At 51.9% G+C, this 12,310-nt stretch overlaps 1 long non-coding RNA gene across 1 annotated transcript in view; it reads left to right on the top strand.

Moving 5' to 3' along the window:
• LOC140453578 (uncharacterized) overlaps positions 1–10,085 on the top strand; it is a 61,304-nt gene extending 51,219 nt beyond the window's left edge. Inside the window, exon 3 of the long non-coding RNA XR_011952439.1 lies at positions 7,126–10,085. This is a non-coding gene — a long non-coding RNA (uncharacterized lncRNA). The remainder of the gene's footprint in view (positions 1–7,125) is intronic.
• Positions 10,086–12,310: the final 2,225 nt, after the last annotated feature.

Raw genomic sequence — 12,310 nt, 5'->3', positions numbered from 1 at the left:
TGGGGGGGAGGGGTGTGTGTGTGGGGGGGCAGAGGGTGTGTGTGTGGTGGGGTTGGGGGGGCAAAGTGGTGTGTGGTTGTGTGTGTGTGGGGGGGGTGAACGAGTGGGGTATGTGGGGGGGCAAGGGGGGTATGGGGTAGCGGTGTGTGGATGTGTATGGGGTCGACTGGGGTGTGTGAGGGGGGGTGAGGGGGGGCGAGGAGGGCGTGTGTGTGGGGGCGAGGGGGGTTGTTGTGGGGGGTGGGGGAGGCAAGGGGTTGTGTGTGTGGGGGGGTGAATGGATGTGTGTGTTGGGGGAGCGAAGGGATGTGTGTGTGTGTGTTTGTGGGGGCGGGCAAAGGGGCATGTGTGGGGGGGAGAAGGGATCTGTGTGTGTGTGTGTGGGGGGGGGCGAAGGGGTATGTGTGTGTGTGGGGGGGGTGCGAAGGGGTGTGTGTGTGGGGGTGGCAGTGCGAAGTGGTATGTGTGTGTGGAGGGGCGAAGGGCTGTGTGCATGTGTGGGGGGTATGAAGGGGTGTGTCTGTGGGGGGTTGCGAAGGGATGTGTGTGCGCACGCGTGTGTGTGTGGGGTGGGTGCGAAGGGGTGTGTGTGGGGGACAGGAAAGGGTGTGTGTGTGGGGGGGCAAAGGGGTGTGTGTGTGCGGGGGCCAAAGGGGTGCATGTATGTGGAGGGGTGGGAAGGAGTGTGTGTGTGAGAGAGGGCGGCGAAGGGGAGTGTGTGTTGGGGGGCAAAGAGGTCTGTGTGTGTAGGGGGGTGCGAAGGGGTGTGTGGGGGGGGTGCGAAGGGGTGTGTGGGGGGGGTGCGAAGTGGTGTGTGGGGGGGGACGAAAGGGAGTGTGTGTTTGAGGGGAGGCAAAGGGATGTGTGTGGGGGGGGGATGCGAAGGGGTATGTGTGTGTGGGGGGCGGGCGAAGGGATGGGTTTGTGGGTGGGGGGTGTGAAGGGGTATGTGTGTGGGGGGTGGCAGTGCGAAGTGGTGTGTGTGTGAGTGGGGGGCGAAGGGGTGGGTGTGAGTGGAGGGATGGTGAGAAGGGGCATGTGTGTGGGGGCGCGAAGGGGTGGGTGTGTGTGGGGAGGGGCGAACAGGTCTGTGTGTGTGTGGGGGGTGCGAAGGGGTATGTGTGTGTGGGGGGGGCAAAGGTGAGTGTGGGTGGGGTGGGGTGGGGCGAAGGGGTGTGTGTGTGTATGTGTGTGTGTGTGTGGGGGGGGTGGCGAAGGGGTGTGTGTGTGGGGGGGAGGGGCGAAGGGGTGTGTGTGTGTGTGTGGGGGAGGGGCGAAGGGGTGTGTGTTTGGGGGGGATGTGAAGGGCTGTGTTTGTTGGGAGGCAGTGCGAAGGGGTGTGTGTGTGGGGGGGGGGCGAAGGGGTGTGTGTGCGCGCGAAGGGGTGTGTGTGTGTGTGTGGGGGGGGGAGTTTGGGGTGGCAAAGAGGTGTGTGGTTGTGTGTGTGTGTGGCAGGGGGAATGAGTGGGGTATGTGGGGGGGGCAAGGGGGTGTGGGGTAGCGCTGTGTGGATGTGTATGGGGTCGACTGGGGTGTGTGGGAAGGGGCGAGGAGGGGTCTGTGTGTGGGGAGGGCGAAGGGGTGTGTGTGGGGGTGGGGTGAAGGGTGTGTGTGTGTATGTGGGGGCAAGGGGTGTGTGTGTGTGGGTGGGGTGAAGGGTGTGTGTGTGTGTATGTGGGGGTGACGGGTGTGTGTGTGTGTGGGGGGGGCAAGGGGTGTGAGTGGGGGTGAGGGGTGTGTGTGTGTGTGGGGGGGCAAGGGGTGTGTGTGTGGGGGGGTGAGGGGGGTGTGTGTGGGGGGAGAGGGGGATGTGTGTCTGGGGGCGAGGGGTGTGTGTGTGTGGGTGTGTGTGTGGGCGAGGAGGGTGTGTGTGAGGCGGGCCGGGGGGGTTGTTGTGGGGGGTGGGGGAGGCAAGGGGTTATGTGTGTGGGTGGGTGAACGGATGTGTGTGTGTGGGGGAGAGCAAAGGGATGTGTGTGTGTTTGTGGGGGGGGGGGGGGCAAAGGGGTGTGTGTGGGGGGCGATGGGATGATTGTGTGTGTGTGTGTGTGTGGGTGCGAAGGGATGAGTGTGTGTGGGGGTGCGAAGGGTTGTGTGCATGGGGGGGGCGAAGGGGTATGTGTGTGTGTGTGGGGGGGTGCGAAGGGGTGTGTCTGTGGGGGTGGAAGTGCGAAGGGGTATGTGTGTGTGTGTGTGGGGCTGCGAAGGGGTGTGTCTGTGGGGGTGGAAGTGCGAAGGGGTATGTGTGTGTGGGGGGGCAAAGGTGTGTGGGGGGGGGCGAAGGGCTGTGTGCGTGTGTGGGGGGGTATGAAGGAGTGTGTCTGTGGGGGAGTGCGAAGGGGTGTGTGTGTGGGGGGCGAAAGGGGGTGTGTGTATGTGGGGGGAGTGAAGGGTGTGTGTGGGGGGGGGGCGAAGGGGTCCGTGTGTGGGGTGGGTGAAGGGGTGTGTGTGTGTGAAGGGGTGTGTGTGAGTAGGGGCGCAAAGAGGGGTGTGTGTGAGTGGGGGTCGAAGGGGTGTGTGTGGGGGGGGGCGAAGGGGTGTGTGTGTGGGGGTGGTTGCGAAGGGGTGTGTGTGAAGGGGGCGAAGGGGTGAGTGTGTGTGTGTATGGTGCGAAGGGGTATGTGTGAGTGAGGGCGTGAAGGGGTGTGTGTGTCGGGGAGGTGTGTGCGAAGGGGTATGTGTGAGTGAGGGTGCGAAGGAGGGGTATGTGTGAGTGGGGGTGCGAAGGGGGCGGTGGGTGTGAGTGGGGTCAAAGGGGTATGTGTGTGGGGGGGGTGCGAAGGGGTGTGTCCGTGGGTGTGTTGCGAAGGGGTGTGTGTGGGGTGGGGTGAAGGGGTGTGTGTTTGTGTGTGGGGGGAGTGAAGGTGTGTGTGTGGAGGGGGCAAAGGGGTGCGTGTGGGGGGGGCAAAGGTGTGTGTGGGGGGTGCGAATGTGTGTGTGGGTGCGAAGCAAGGGGTGTGTGTGTGTGGGGGCGAAAGGGTGTGTGTGTGGGGGTTCGAGGGCGGTGTGTGTGGGTGTGAGGGCGAGGGGGGTATGTGTCGGTGTGGGGGGGGGGCGAGTGGTGTGTGTGTGTGTGTGAGTGGGGGGGGGCGATGTATAGATGTGCGTGTGGGGGCAAGGGGATGTGGATGTGTGTGGGGGGGTATGGATGTTTGTGGGGGGGGTGTGAATGTGTGTGGGGACGTGGATGTGTGTGGGGGCGAGGGGGGTGTATGTGTGGGAGGGGCGAGGGAGGCATGTGTGGGTGTGGGGGGGCGATGTGTGGATGTGTGGATGTGTGGGGGGGTTAGGGGGGTGTGAATGTGTGTGGGGACGTGGATGTGTGTGGGGGCGAGGGGGGTGTATGTGTGGGAGGGGCGAGGGAGGCATGTGTGGGTGTGGGGGGGCGATGTGTGGATGTGTGGATGTGTGGGGGGGTTAGGGGGGTGTGGATGTGTGTGGGGTCGGCAAGAGGGGTGTGGATGTGTGTGGGGTCGGCAAGAGGGGTGTGGATGTGTGTGGGGCCGAGGGGTGTGTGGATGAGGGTGTGGGGGGACGATGTGTGGCTGTGTGTGGGGACGAGGGGGTTGTGTGGATGAGGGTGTGGGGGGACGATGTGTGGCTGTGTGTGGGGCGAGGGGGTGGGGAGATGATATGTGGGCCCGAGTGTGGGCCCGAGTGGGGGTGTGGATGATTGTGGGGACGAGGGGGGGTGTGGATGTGTGTGGGCACGGGGGGGATGGGTGTGGATGTGTGTGTGGACGAGGGGGGGTGTGGATGTGTGTGGGAGCGAGGGTGTGTGTGTGTGGGGGGGGACAAGGGGTGTGTGTGTGGGGGTCAAGGGGGGTGTGGGGGGCAAGAGGGGTGTGGGGGGGCGGTGTGTGGATGTGCGTGGCGGCAACTAGGGTGTGTGTGTGGGGGCGAGGGGGTTGAGGGTGGCATGTGTGTGAGTGGGGGGCGATGGGAGCGTGTGTGTGTGGGGGCGAAGGGTAGGCATGTGTGTGGGGGCGAGAGGGTGTGAGGGCGTGTGTGTGGGGGGCAAGGGGTGGGCGTGTGTGGGGGGCGAGGGGGGGCATGTGTGTGTGTGGGGGCGAGGGGGGCGTGTGTGTGGGGGCAAGGGGTGGGCATGTGTGGGGCGAAGCTTGGCATGCGTGTGGGCGTGAGGGGTGGGCATGTGTGGGGGCAGGGGCGTGATGGTGTGAGGGAGTGTGTGTGTGTGGGTATGAAAGGGGGTGAGGGAGTGTGTGTGGGGGGGCAAGAGGGTGTGAGGGAGTGTGTGTGGGGGGAGCGAGGGGGTGAGGGAGTGTGTTTGGTGGGGGCGAGGGAGGTGTGTGGGGGAGTAAGGGGGTGTGGAGGGGCGGTGTGTGGATGTGTGTGGGGGCGACTGGGGTGTGTTTGGGGGCGAGGGCTGTATGTGTGGGGGCGAGAGGGTGAGGGTGGGCGTGTGTGGGGGGTTGAGGGGGTCGTTTGTGTGTGGGGGCAAGAGGTGTGTATGTGGGGGGAGGGGGTCGTGTGTGTGTGGGCGGGGGGCGAGTGTGTGGGGGCAAGGGGTGGGGTGAGGGGCGTGACGGTGTGAGGGAGTGTGTGTGTGTTGGGGCGTGAGGATGTGAGGGAGTGTGTGTGTGTGTGTGGGGGTGAGAGTGTGTGAGGGAGTGTGTGTGTGGGGAGGGCGAGAGGGCATGAGGGAGTGTGTGTGTGTGTGGGGGCGAGAGTGTGTGAGGGAGTGTGTGTGTGTGGGGAGGGCGAGAGGGTGTGAGGGAGTGTGTGTATGTGGGAGCAAGAGGGAGTGAGGGAGTGTGTGTGGGGGGGGCGAGAGGGTGTGAGGGAGTGTGTGTGTGGGGGGGGCGAGAGAGTGTGAGGGAGTGTGTGTGTGGGGGGGGGCGAGAGGGTGTGAGGGAGTGTGTCTGTGGGGGGGGGCGAGAGGGTGTGAGGGAGTGTGTGTGTGTGTGGGGGCGAGAGTGTGTGAGGGAGTGTGTGTGTGGGGAGGGCGAGAGGGCATGGGGGCATGTGTGTGGGGGCGAGGGGTGGGTGTGTGTGTGGGGGAGGGGCATGAGGGTGTGTGGGAGTGTGTGTGTGTGGGGGCGAGAGGGTGTGAGGGAGTACGTGTGTGTGTGAGGTGGCGAGAGGGTGTGAGGGAGTGTGTGTGTATGTGGGAGCAAGAGGGAGTGAGGGAGTGTGTGTGTGGGGGGGGCGAGAGGGTGTGAGGGAGTGTGTGTGTGGGGGGGGGGCGAGAGGGTGTGAGGGAGTGTGTGTGTGGGTGAGAGAGTGTGAGGGAGTGTGTGTGTGTAGTGGCGAGTGGGTGTGAGGGAGTGTTGGTGTGGGGGCGAGAGGGTGTAAGGGCGGGTGTGGGGTGAGAGGGTGTGAGGGAGTGTGTGTGGCGACGAGAGGGTGTGAGGGTGTGTGGGGGTGAGAGGGTGTGGGGGAATGTGGGTGGGTGTGTGTATGTGTGTGTGTGGTGGCGAAAAGGTGTGAGGGAGTGTTGGTGTGGGGGCGAGAGGATGTGAGGGCGGGTGTGGGGGCAAGAGGGTGTCAGGGTGAGTGTGGAGGTGAGAGGGGCCTAGAGGGTGTGAGGGTGGGTGTGTGGGGGGCAAGCGGGTATGAGGGTGGGTGTGGGGCCGAAAGGGTGTGGGGGTGAGAGGGTATAAGGGAATGTGTGGGGTGCGAGAGGTTGTAAGAGTGTGTGTATGTGTGTGTGGGGGGGGTGGGGGGGCAGCGCGAGAGGGTGTGTGGGAGTGTGTGGGGGGGGGGGCAAGAGGATGTGGGGGTGAGAGGGTGTGAGGGAGTGTGTGGGGGTTGCGGGAGGGTGTGAGGGTGGGTGTGGGTGTGGCGAGAGGGTGTGAGGGAGTGTGTGTGTTGGAAAAAGTCATGAGGCATTGTGTGTGTGTATGACAGAAAAAACAGACATCCGTCCTCCTCAGCTCTTCCCTAAAACCCCATCAAGAAGGCAGGTTGGAAGCGAAAGAAAACTCACATGATCACTACTTCCTTAAGAACTCTGCCACAACCAGCTCTGGGTGTGTGTCACCAGAGTTCTCAGTTTTAGTTGGACATAACATACCTTGGCCATGATCCCCATTCCCACTTGCATTCCCATTCCCACTCCCATTCCCATTCCCATTCCCACTCCCATTCCCACTCCCATTCCCACTCCCATTCCCACTCCCATTCCCACTCCCATTCCCATTCCCACTTGCATTCCCATTCCCACTTGCATTCCCATTCCCGATGATCAAGGTTATCAAGACTAGACTTTTTCTGTCCAGCTTTGTTTCTTGAGATGGGTGAGAAAATAACTTAATTAGTTAGCTCTGCAGATGACACTTTGTGATTTCCATTATTATTTGCTTTTTTTATTCTTTTCATGCAATACGTATGCACCTCTCATTCAGTCTCTGAATGTCCTTGAACTGAATTGCTCACTAGGACCATGTTAGAGAACATTTAAGAATCAACTGTGTTACTTTGCGTCTGGAGTCGCATATTATCCAGATGAGCCTGAAGGATGCTAGTAAATCAGATAGGTTTTTACAACAATCAATGATAGCTTTTGTGGCCACCATTACTGTGGCTGGCTTTATTAAGTGAATTTAATTACAATCAGCTGTAGTGGAATTTGAACCTATATCCCCTGCTCCTCGGATACTGCCTAAACTGCAGTGCTTTTCCAGCACTACACACTCAACCCTGGAGCATTACCCAAGGTCTCTGTATTACTAGTTAAGTGATAGTGCCACTACACTATGGTCTCCCCTGTTAAATAAGTACACATTTATTTCAATAATGAATTTGTTGCTTTAGAATTTTTATTTGAAAACTACTTTTATTTTTGTGCCAAACCTTCTTGCACTGAAATTTCACTAAAACCCTGGCTCTCTGGCCAAGTGAGAGGAAATGTGAAATGTGGCCTTTCATGTGAAAATGTATGCCAACCTGGGTAAACTGTATGTTTAAATGTGTTTGCGTATTATTATGTACCATTTTGATTATAATATTCACGTACTCTTGTTTGCATGTCTGGCAAAATATAAGTTTGGATATTTATTTCAAGTTTGTGTATGCAAAGACCCAAAAATTGATATATACACATCTATTTGTTTACAAATTTGTCAAGCGTTTTTGTAATTTTCCAACTTTCTACTTCTGCAGGGAACTTATCTGCTGGGTCCACACCAAGATTTCTAACATGCAGAATGGAAGACTCTCTGGCCAGCATTGTGTAGTTGAAATAATGTCTATACAGCTTTTACATATGCTTATTTGTATTTTAACAAATGCTCATCGGGGCGTCGATTCTCCTGCTCCTTGGATGCTGCCTGGCCTGCTGCGCTTTTCCAGCAACATATTTTAAAGTCTTTTCTCTGGGATGGAGTCGTCCAGAACTAGAGGGCATTGGTTTAGGGTGAGAGGGGAAGGATATAAAAGAGACCTAAGTTTTCACACAGAGGGTGGTACATGTATGGAATGAGCTGCCAGAGGATGTGGTGGAGGCTGGTACAATTGCAACATTTAAGAGTCATTTGGATGGGTATATGAATAGGAAGGGTTTGGAGGGATATGGGCCGGGTGCTGGCAGGTGGGACTAGATTGGGTTGGGATATCTGGTCGGCATGGACGGGTTGGACTGAAGGGTCTGTTTCCGTGCTGTACATCTCTATGACTCTATGACTCATGAGAATATTTCATTGGTCTCTGTTCAAAAACAATGAATTTAAATCTGGGAACAAGTTATTTTTCTCCTAAATGTGCAAATACAAAACCTTATCTCCAAAGACAACTTAGTAGCTGATTTCACTGATAACTGTATTATGGAGCCAGGAGTTATCAATGATAGCTACTTCCGAATTGTTGACTGGTAAGTTGCGATTGTGACTCATCCACTTGTGCTGGCACTTGTGCAGCGCTTACAAAATGCTGAGGGTGGAATATTCCCTCCCTGCAGTGATGGGGAAATATTTGGGTGAGTTGGCTCTGGAGAGATATTTTGTCCATTGTTGCTGCCTCACTGATGAAAGTCTGGGTGAAAAGTTCCACGGGGGGGTTTTCCTCGATCTGCTATTATTTAGTCTTTAAGTGGTCATTAGCTTGCCATCTGACAGACATGAAAAGGTGGTTGGTTTCCTGATTGGGTAACCAGGGCAAACTGTCAGCCTTGGGGTTTGCCACCTCAATCTATGGACAACCAGAGACATGGATCTGGGCCAATGCGATGGCCTGTCAGAGCCACATCCTGGCTTTGTCTTTAACCAGCTCAGACACCTCTATTCATCATCCTCACCCAAAAGTGGAGAAAAAATTAGTTTCTTGCTATTGGATCCCCTGCAGTTTGACCTTGACAGATGCTCTTTAGAATCCAGAAGCTGCCAGGCTCTGTCTGTATGTCTGATAGCATTTGAACATTCTTGTAGGGGTTGTGGGCTTTGCTGGCAAGGCTAGCTTTTGTTACCATTGAGCTGGTTGGATCGCCAGGCTGTTTGAGCGTCAACCAGATTGCTGAGTGTATGGAGTGACAGATCAAGGAAAGATGGCAGACTTCCTTTCCTAATGGAAATTAGTGAACCAGATGAATTTTTAGGATAGTCAAAACTATCAAGTCTGCTCCACCATTCGATCATGGCTGATAATGGCAATGAGAATGGGGTTGAGGTACAGATCAGGCATGATCAAATGGTGGAGCAGACTTGATGGGCTGAATGGTCCAATTTTGCTCTGACATATTGTGGTCTTATGGTTCTATAATCCACAATGGTTGCACGGTCATCATCAAGCTAGCTTTTAATTCTAGATTATATTGAATTTGAATTTCGCCATCTGCCCAGAAAACTAGCCTGGGTCTCTGGATGATTGATTCAGTAACCACTTAGCCACTGGCTCCCCAGCTTCTGGTGACCGGGGACATCAGTAATCTCATCAGAAGTCACCAGACAGCAGTCAGCAGACAGCAGTTTTTAACAAGCTGATGATGTGCAATAGGTCAGGTTTTCTCAGTGGTGGGTGTGGTGTGTTAGTCAACACTTAAACCACCCATTTCCACACTTAATCCCAAATAGGGAAAATCGTGGCCTTTGTCTGATTTTTATTTTGTTTGGGTCTTTACATGTGTGTTTGGAAATCCTCATGAGCAAGTCTGTTTAAAAAATTAATCTATCATAGGTTCTACTTTTTTCATTTGAGAAATTGCTGTTTTATTGCAATATGTTTTTAAGTACAGCAAGTTTTTGGAACAATGTATTGTACATGAATTGACCAATAAGTTGCTGTTGAAGGTTACGTTTGCATATCAGTGCAGTGGTTGTAATCACACCTCTGGGTCAGGAGGCCTGGGTTGAAGTCCCATCTCTTCCAAAGGTGTCATTATGTGTCTGTACAGATCGCTTTTTTAAAAAAAATCAACAATACAGAGAGATACTTGACCTTGTAAAGCACCTTTCACAACCTCAGACTATTCCAAAATGCTTAACAGTCAATGAAATACTTTTGAAGCATAGTCAATGTACTAAGAAGCACATCAGCCTAGATAATCACCTGATGAAGGAGCGACACTCCAAAAGCTAGTGTGCTTCCAATTAAACCTGTTGGACTATAATTTGGTGTTGTGTGATTTTTAACTTTGTACACCCAAGTCCAACACCGGCATCTCCAAACCATGTCTGTGATGTGTGATTGAAGGATAAATATTGGTCAGGACATCAACGAGAATGCCCCTAATTCTTATCAGAGAAGTTACACAGGCTCTTTTGAGATAAGTGCCTTCATATAATATCCCAGCAGAGAAAGAGTGCCTCCAACTATGTAGAACTCGTTCATTGTCCATTTTAATTTATGGCCTTCAACGCTTGAACCCATAACGTTTTGGCTTAGAGGTGAGAGTGCTACTAACTGAGCCACAGCGATTCCAACTGAGCTGTAGCTAATAGAGATGCTTGCTTTGCAGTGAACATTAATGAAGCTTTATGTTGCAATTTCTCAGTGCATGCTAGTGGATTACTTCCTGCAAGCTGAACTATTTTATTCGTTTTATTTTTCATTATAGTTCAATTGGAATATCAGTAATGTAGCAAAGATTCACTTGTATATATCCTATAAATTGGTGAAAATGTGAGAAATAAATAAAGACATTATACATTTATATGGCATATATATATATATACACACTTACAAAGCAATTTAAACTAAAATTGATTGGTTTTCAATAGTGAATATAATGTGCAGGCACAGGAAACAGACTTCCAACTTCAATTTATAGCCACTTCACGTAATTATTCACTTAACGGTTAGTTACATAGATGAGGTCAGTGATCAGGAGTAATACGTTCTTCTCCAATTTGCCTTTCAAAAGGCAAATTAAAAGTTAAGCTAGAAAGACATTTGGAAATGAGTGTTTTATGGATGAAATTGAAATTGCATTAAGCAAGAGGAGTGCTGCCGTAGTGCTCAAAAGAAAGTCTCATTCCTCTAGAGACACCAGCTTCCGAGGGAAGAGAAAACTACAACATCAGCGTTGTCACGTATCACATCATTAGAGCTATGATTAATGGTTCTTTAAGCCTCATCGGAGGAGACCGTGGAAATGGCTATGCTTTGGCTACTCGATTAAAGAGGCTGTATCATCAGCAGTTTGTAATTTCAAAGCAGAAACTCCTGTTGCCACAACATTCCAAGGTTGTAATGTCGAAAATGTCACCTCACCAAGCGCACTGCTATTGAGAATTTTACAATAACATTTTAAGAGCATCAGAAATCAAATCCTCAAGCATTTGTTGAAAAGCGACTGAAGTGAGGATTTTTAGTCCACTATTGTGTGATAGTAAATCTGCATCACTAGGGTAGCAATTGTAAACTGCTATTACATGCACTATTTTTCGACTGTGCAGTCACATCAAAACAGGCATTACCTGTCCTTCTAACAGGAATCAGCTTAGATCTGAAAAAGCCCAATGTGCCAAGTTCTCCCTGATTAGAGTGTAATTGTCATTCTAAGTGCTACTACAGTACTATCCCTGCCCCTTGACTGGGACAACCAGGTTCAAGTCCCTCCTGCAGCAGGAGTGTATAATAACGTCTCTGAACAGGTTAATTAGATAAATAGGTTAATTTAAAGAAAGTGCAAGTCAATTTTCAGGCATAAATAAATTCACTCAGGAAAAAAACTGCTCTTGAATTCATCATCGACATAACATTTCTCAAGGAGCTTGTAAGGAATCAGAGTGCAAAACAATATTAACTCTCCCAATAGTAAAAGGATGCTCTCTGGTGCCAGTGCTAAAGCACAGAGTTAGAATTAAGTAGAAACAGATTAGCACTGCCTCTGACCCACACTCTGACATAATTAGGTAATGTCTCTCAGTGCAGTGTGGAAGAAACTTACTCTGTCTGGGAGTTAGCTAGCAATACAAAATTCTCACGTCCCACTCTCACATCTATTTTCATAGGGCAGAACACATCTTTGAAACTGGTTATTCGCAACATGGTTTGAAGAAAAGAAAATATTTCCATTTGGATTGTTTCAGTTTGTCAATTAGTGCATCCAATGCACTCCTATGACTCTATGATATTCATTCAAGTGGATTGTGGATTTACCACTAAATACAAGAGGGTTTTGATTAAATAATTTGCAAGTATTTCCCTGAGGATCCCAATATTCACCTATTATAACACAGGTACACATTACAGCAGTTTGAGGTCTCCAACACAAACTAATCATGGCACATTGATGACTGTGGATCAAAAGCACACCCTGTTCCATGATGTCATTTTGTATATCATTAAAGTCGAAGAATCAGTATGTAAGTTTTCTGAATCCCCTCCAAAAAAATTTTTATGCAGTTAATCCTTAAAGAACAGTCAGCTCCAAGTCAATCTGGACCTTAGTCACACGATTCATATTCAAGAATAGAGGAAAGGATTTTACCAGTCTTACGCACGTAGAAAATAAGGCAGATGTAGAACATTCAAGTTTGCTCTGCCATTCAATAAAATCATAGATGATATGTTTGTATTTTGAATTCAATCTTCCCATTATCCTGATAACACTTTACTCCCCTGCCTATCAAGAATCTATTCATATCTATCTTGTAAGCAATGTAGATGTCTGTTGCTGGCACTCTTGAGCTGTCACCCATCCAAAAAGGCTGGGAGCTTGTGAGTTTTTGCCTGCTGTTGTTAATGGGAAGGTGGGCTCAGAGGCAGCCATTTAATTGACACCCTTTGGGAAAATTGCTCTATGTCGTCTCAGGGCCCCTACTGTCAAGAAAGCACACTGACATCTCTACTTCCTCAGAAGGCTAAGGAAATTCGGCATGCCCATACTGATTCTTACCAATTTTTATAGATG

This window comes from Chiloscyllium punctatum, chromosome 27 (assembly GCF_047496795.1).
Source record: "Chiloscyllium punctatum isolate Juve2018m chromosome 27, sChiPun1.3, whole genome shotgun sequence".
NCBI classification, from domain to species: Eukaryota; Metazoa; Chordata; class Chondrichthyes; order Orectolobiformes; family Hemiscylliidae; genus Chiloscyllium; species Chiloscyllium punctatum.
This window is presented reverse-complemented; position numbering and strand designations above follow the sequence as displayed.